We start from the raw sequence: 6,508 nt of genomic DNA, 5'->3' as shown, positions 1-6,508 counted from the left end.
AAAAAATTGCATTTCACATTTGTGACCGTACACCACGGATGAGCCGTAAATGTCCTCAATTGTATTCTGAGTTACAGTGTAAAATGGGCATGAAGATCGTATTCATAAATATTTCAATTTGGTGCTACCTTGTGCCTCATTTTACACTGTAGCACCAGAATACAATTGAGGACATTTAGGGCTCATTCGTGGTGTACGGTCACATTTGTTTTCAAACCCCTCGTGAGCTTTGAGACAAACCTTTATTTTTTGGCCTAATCATGTGTCAAAACGGAACAACTGTATTCGGGAAAATATCTTAATTTTGTCCCGGCATGCCACTTTTGACAGTTTCTCACGCCAAGCAATTCCAAAAGGTTGACAGCTCTGAGTAAATGTACTGGAATGATGGCTAACTAGAAAGTAACTTGATCCTGTCCATATGTCATGCACTACTGAAGAGATACAGTCCAACAATGCTGCGGTCTTCTACAACCTATTGCAAAAAAAGAACGGGAGAGAGAAAAACGATAAATGCATGATAGCATTGTGAGAACAACCCAGGTAGAAAGCAATTCGCCGTAGAAGTGACGTAATTAATCGGATTAACTACCATAGCAATAGAGGAATACAATTTTGACTATATCGCCCTGTACTACAACGTTCACGCGGTACCTATGCATTAAATCATAGATGTCAAAGAAAGGCTGATCACTCGCACCTGTAAGATTACTATCTTTGAAAAGAGCAGTATAGAGGCTGTCAGCCTTTCGCCATCTTGTGGGTACAAATGATATGTGTGTTCATGCGCCAGACACTGTGCGCAGGGCGCAGCTAGCCACGCAGCTGTTTTCACGCATCGACGCAGTGATTTTGCTGTTCACGCATGGAGATCGAACGATCATCGCAGCGTGTACCCACAAGATGGCGGCATATGACGTTACGCTGACGGCCTCTATTGTATTCAATCTATGTTTGCTGACATACACATGTATTTAGTGCAATCTGCTTGTAGTGCAGGGCGATCTACTCAAAAAAAAAGAATTAAGGTACCAGTTATGTTCACCCGCTGTACAAATGTATATCCTAAACAAAGATATGTCATGATTGAAACCAGCAGCATCTTTGCGCTCGATTTTAATACCTCATTTGTTGAAATTGTTCACGAAATAAAGACACAACGATCCAAAAACCCAAGGAAGATGCAAATTCAAAAGTTGCAGTTTGCTCTGTTGCATGCCCTATTGATTTGTACACAAAGCGTTCTTGAACAACAGAACTAGCCATGGAACTAGCGCCATGTTTTCCATAGACTATGTCATAGTCGATTTTTGATAAATAAAAATGTTATTAATCATGATGAACGCATTCAGTTGTACTCGAAATTATACTGATATTTAGTACATCAAAATACTAGTATAAAATGGTTATGAAAAAGTTTAGGCTATATAATTATATTGGTGAGAGTAAAAGTAAAGTATAGGCCCGACCTAGGCTTATATTATTGAATGCAACATATCATAATGGCATAATTATAATGACACTTCAATACTGAACAATTCTAATTTTAGAATCTGCCAGTTTATTATCCGAAAAACCGACTATGGACTTTCACTTTTAAGCAGAACTTTACCCGGGACTCACACACTGTCAATCATACTTGTTTATCAATAAAATCTAACCACAAGACTAAGCATGGTGGTACAATACAATGCTAGCTAGATGCATCGTTCATCCACCAGCACAAAAGCGCCGCATTCCCTAGATAGTTGTGTACCATGTATAGTTATAATGGTACCCGTACGCGTCGGGAGGATTTAAACAATAACGAGATCTGGGCGACCAATCACAAGCCAGATTCATTTTTAAAGATGCATTACATCATGACCCAATTTTAGTTAGGCCAGAAATTGGCCTAACTCTCAAAACAAAGTCAGTAGTCCACTTGGGAAGCTAACAAACAGAGGCGACGGTGACTGAAAAGATCGGTTGTGAAAATCTATCAATTGTGCACTCATTAATTAAATCAGAGTTTTAAGCTTAAATGTAATAGCCAGATAGTGCACAATTGGCAAGTGGACTACGGAGAAGTCTATGTTTTCCATTGATTAGCATGTTAAAACTAATGTTGTGCTTTCATTGATTCGCACACAAAAGTACAACTTTTGATTTTGTTTCTTCCTTGGGTTTTAGATCACAATTTCTTTATAATTCTCAACCAATTTCAACAAATTAGGTCTTATATCAGAGCTAAAGAGTACAGATATAGGCTGCTTGTTTTAATTTGGACATATTTTTCTTTAGGATATATTGCAGGGGTGAACATAACTGGGGTCCATTTCACTAAACTTTTAACCCTTTGTAACTTAAGTAACTGTTTGTAAAGTTATGAATACCCAATACTAGACGTGACTTTCTGAAGGGTCCCTGTAGTAAATCCCTATTACCTACGAAGGGTACCGTTTGTACGTTTAGCAACTCATCGTAAGTTACAAACGATTTTGAGACTTACGAAGCTTCGTAAGTTTAGTGAAATGGACCCCTGGTACCTTAATTCTTTTGTTTACTGTATATGCAAACATATACCACCCAATATAACTTCAACCATCACCTTACAAGACTTCGTGCAAGAAGGCCCTATCTGCAAAAGCTGTCATGTGTCATATGTACAATATTGTAGAATGCAGAAATTATGCCTTAAAAAGAAAATTGTTTGATTGGCATAACATTAAAAAAAAATTAGGGTTGGTAGTTCGGATTTTTTTTTTACTTTTAAAGCTGTAAATTGCATTTGATAAAGGCCTTGGAACTTTTTTTCTTTCCAATTTTTGTTGTTGTTGCAACCCCCCCCCCCCCCAAAGCTAGGGTCGGTCGGGTTACGCCAACCAAACAAATTTTTTTTTAGGCCTAAGGCAACTATTGCAAATAGGACCTTCTAACACTAACCCTTAAAGTATTTCCTATGAACCATAATTCACCACATGAATTCGAACAGATTAAACCATAAATCAATCTGGTCCATGAAGGCCAAAGGAATTTTGAATTTTTGAAATTATTTATACAGATTTTATGGCAAATTATTAAAATATAATTATTAAAATTGATATTTTTGACATTTAAGTCCTCGAAGTTAACTTTATAAATCTAATGATATGTATTTAAAGTCAGGCATGAGAATGTCTTTTTTGAAAACTGCCTGAAAAAGCATGTGAATTCAGCCTTAACCCTATTCTATTACCCCACATCAATTTCGTGCCATATGGCACGAAATGGCTTAATGTGCATGTAAAAAAATTATTTACACAAATAAGGTCTTATCTTTTGAACAGGCTTGATAATTTATCACTTCTCTATCAACAAAAAACCTTTTTTCCTAATATAACTACCATTTACACATAAAATAGTTTAAAATGTTGGAAACTTGCATATTTTAACCATTTTTAGGCCAAATTGTGCCCTAAAAATAGGCCAAAAAAGTCCATAAAATTTTTTAATATAGTCCAAAGTAACTCGGATTTCTGTTTATTTTATGTAGAAACACGGCAATGTATTTAAAACCACATGAAAATGCCACATTGATGTACTCATACACTTCAAAAATGTAAATCAAAATAATTTTTTCATCATATTTGGCTATGAGCTCATTAATTATTCATGAGCTAATTTGCATAAAATCTACATAATAATTATTAAACTTGTTTTTCTAAAAGCTTAAAGTCCAAGCTTGCCAATGGTATGCCACTTATTGGTTTTTACCCAACCGATAACACTGCAACGCAGTAGTTAATATCGTTATGAATTCGGCAGACGGCCGTCATTTTACGCATGCATTATTTTTGAATTCGAGAACAAGGGATCTATGCTTTACCTATAGAGGGCAGCATATCGATTTTTTAACGGTTATCGCCGTTGACCGCACTGCGATGCACCGTTAACTAACCTGTATGTCGCCCTCTTTTGATTACTTATTATGCTGTTATCATCTGATCTCCGTTAAAAAATTGATATGCTGCCCTCTATTATGTACATCATTGATCCTGTGTTCTTTAATTCAAATGTTATGCATGTGTAAAATGAATTTACCAAAAGCCGAATCTGGATTCGGCTGTCTGCCGAATTCATAACGATATGATACCTCCACACCACTCAAATATATCACTTTTGTGGTGGTAATAGAATAGGGTTAAAAGGCCCAAAAAACAGGCTGAAAAAAATGAACTAAAAATGTCTGGGAAACCAGCTCAATTATGACCACGCTAACATGCTAATTAACAAGCCACGTAAATTGCTACATATTTTACGCCCCGTAAAAAATTGCAACGTGCCTGCATACCATCACGTCTGTGTGTGTGGGGGGGGGGGGGGGAGGGGCAACCACTCGATGTATAATGTACTGTGACACAACAGCCATAGGCTTATGCATGGACAAACTCGATTTTGACCCTTTGACTTAAAACTGCCGCCACATTTTCTAATTTAAATTCTTTTTCATTCATTTTTTGCCGAATACTCTTAGAAAGAAGGTCGTTAAGATTTTGCAACAACAATTTGAAACAGACTTTGATATAAAACTTTGAAATTGGGTAAAGTTGTTTTTGGACCACCCTGTACATCTAGACTATTTTATTAAAGGTTTGCAATTTAGGTTCCCAAAAATTCATGTTCAAATAAAATGAGGGGGAAAATTGTTTGACAGGCCATGAGCGGGGGCAAGCAAATTTTGGCAGCAAAGAAGGGGGAGGCAAGGTTTTTTTGGCAAAACATGAGGGGAGCAAGCCATTTTTGAACCCCTTAACAAATAATTATTGCACAGCTAGCCCCTAACATAGATCTTTAATATGTTTATATGGTCTGATTTCATAATTTTTATGAAAAAATTGTTTGTTATAGTGGGCAAAAATAAACGGGGAATTCCAATCTTTATCTTGTTTATTTTTACCTGGCAATTTACCTTACTACAGATTGTCTGCTTAACAATGTATTTAGCCTCGGGGTATTTAGTATTGTGTTGTATTGGCTTTCAGAAGCAGCAGTTTAACAGTCCACTTTGTACCCCACATGACAAGAATCTTTACCCAATTTGGGAAAAAAAGTTAATATCCTCAATACGAAAGGTCAAAATTTTCAAATGATGGTTGGGTTTACCTCCCAGCTACATACACTTTAAGAAAAATACATATCATTAGATTTATCGAGGACTGTTAAATTTCAAAAATACCAGTTTAATAATTTGTCATAAAATGTGTATCAAAAAATCAAAATTATTTGATATCAGAAGTATTTGGTGTCTGGTGAGCTCTCAGGTCCCACAAAAATACTGTGCAAATGTTGCTTTCCAATCCAATAAGGTTTGCAAATTGAGAACCAAAATATTTAGTATGTACATGGGGGGGAGGGCAAAGATTTCAAGGTGGGGGGAGGCACAAACAATTTTTGGCACACCATTTGGAAATTTACCCCCAGCTCATAATTAATGGACAGCCCATTAGAACAGGTTAGTTTATGATATTATTATACATCATAGCTGTTGTTTTAGAACTATTGAACCAAATCCAATTGTAGAATTTTACATCAGATAACACAGTATATAATTCTGTAGAAAAGGAAATAGATATAGATTTTATTTGGGAATTTTGCTACTACCCAAGATGGCCATACAATTATAATTTGGTCTGATTACGTACACAGATTCATATAATTGTTTTGTCATCATATACAAAAATATAAGGGGAATTCCTAATCATTTTGCAACAGGCAATTTTCATTGAACCCTTGCTAGCCGATCTTCACAAACGTGACAATGTATTTAGCCCCGGGGTATTTTAGTATTGTGTTGTATAGTAGTTTTTTTAGTAATTCTTCATGCTAGATGTTTATTTTCATGTTTTTCACGTTCCAAGCAGTTACAACAAAACAACACCCAACATATTCCTTTGTGAACATTATTCCAATGTTAGGATTAGAATCACAAATTTATAAAACAAAACAAGTGACACAGATAAAAATTGGCAAAGTGGGGAAAGTAAATTGGTGCAAAAATTCAAACTTTTCAGTGACATGGTTGGGTGACTGGGCAGAATGGCAAAATTCTGCCAGGAGGAAAAATAGTGAATTAGTTACCAAACGTGCAATTTTGTAGCACAATTGGGTGACTTTTGCAGATTTCACTTGGACTTCTAAACATTTTCTGTCCCATAGAAACCAATGGTTAAGAATAAAATTGGGTGTCTTTTCAACATTGGCTCCTGCAACGTATGGTGGTTTCCTGTTCCATATAAAAGCAACGGTTAAAACAAAAATTGGGTGACTTTGAAATGATTTGACCTGCAATTTGGGCTGACATTTTTGGCAATCCTGCATAAAGGGGCAAATATTAGTGGACAATAAGAGGTGTATTATACTTATTTTTATACAAGTTTAGTTCCTTTTTGGAAAGCTTGCATGTCTCTGATAATGGTAGCTTGACTTTTACTAGTTTCATAGCAATGAATCAAAAACCAAATCATCATTTTACTAGTGAGCATATATT

Source organism: Amphiura filiformis, chromosome 13 (assembly GCF_039555335.1).
Source record: "Amphiura filiformis chromosome 13, Afil_fr2py, whole genome shotgun sequence".
Taxonomy (NCBI): domain Eukaryota; kingdom Metazoa; phylum Echinodermata; class Ophiuroidea; order Amphilepidida; family Amphiuridae; genus Amphiura; species Amphiura filiformis.
Note: the sequence above shows the minus strand (reverse complement) of the source record.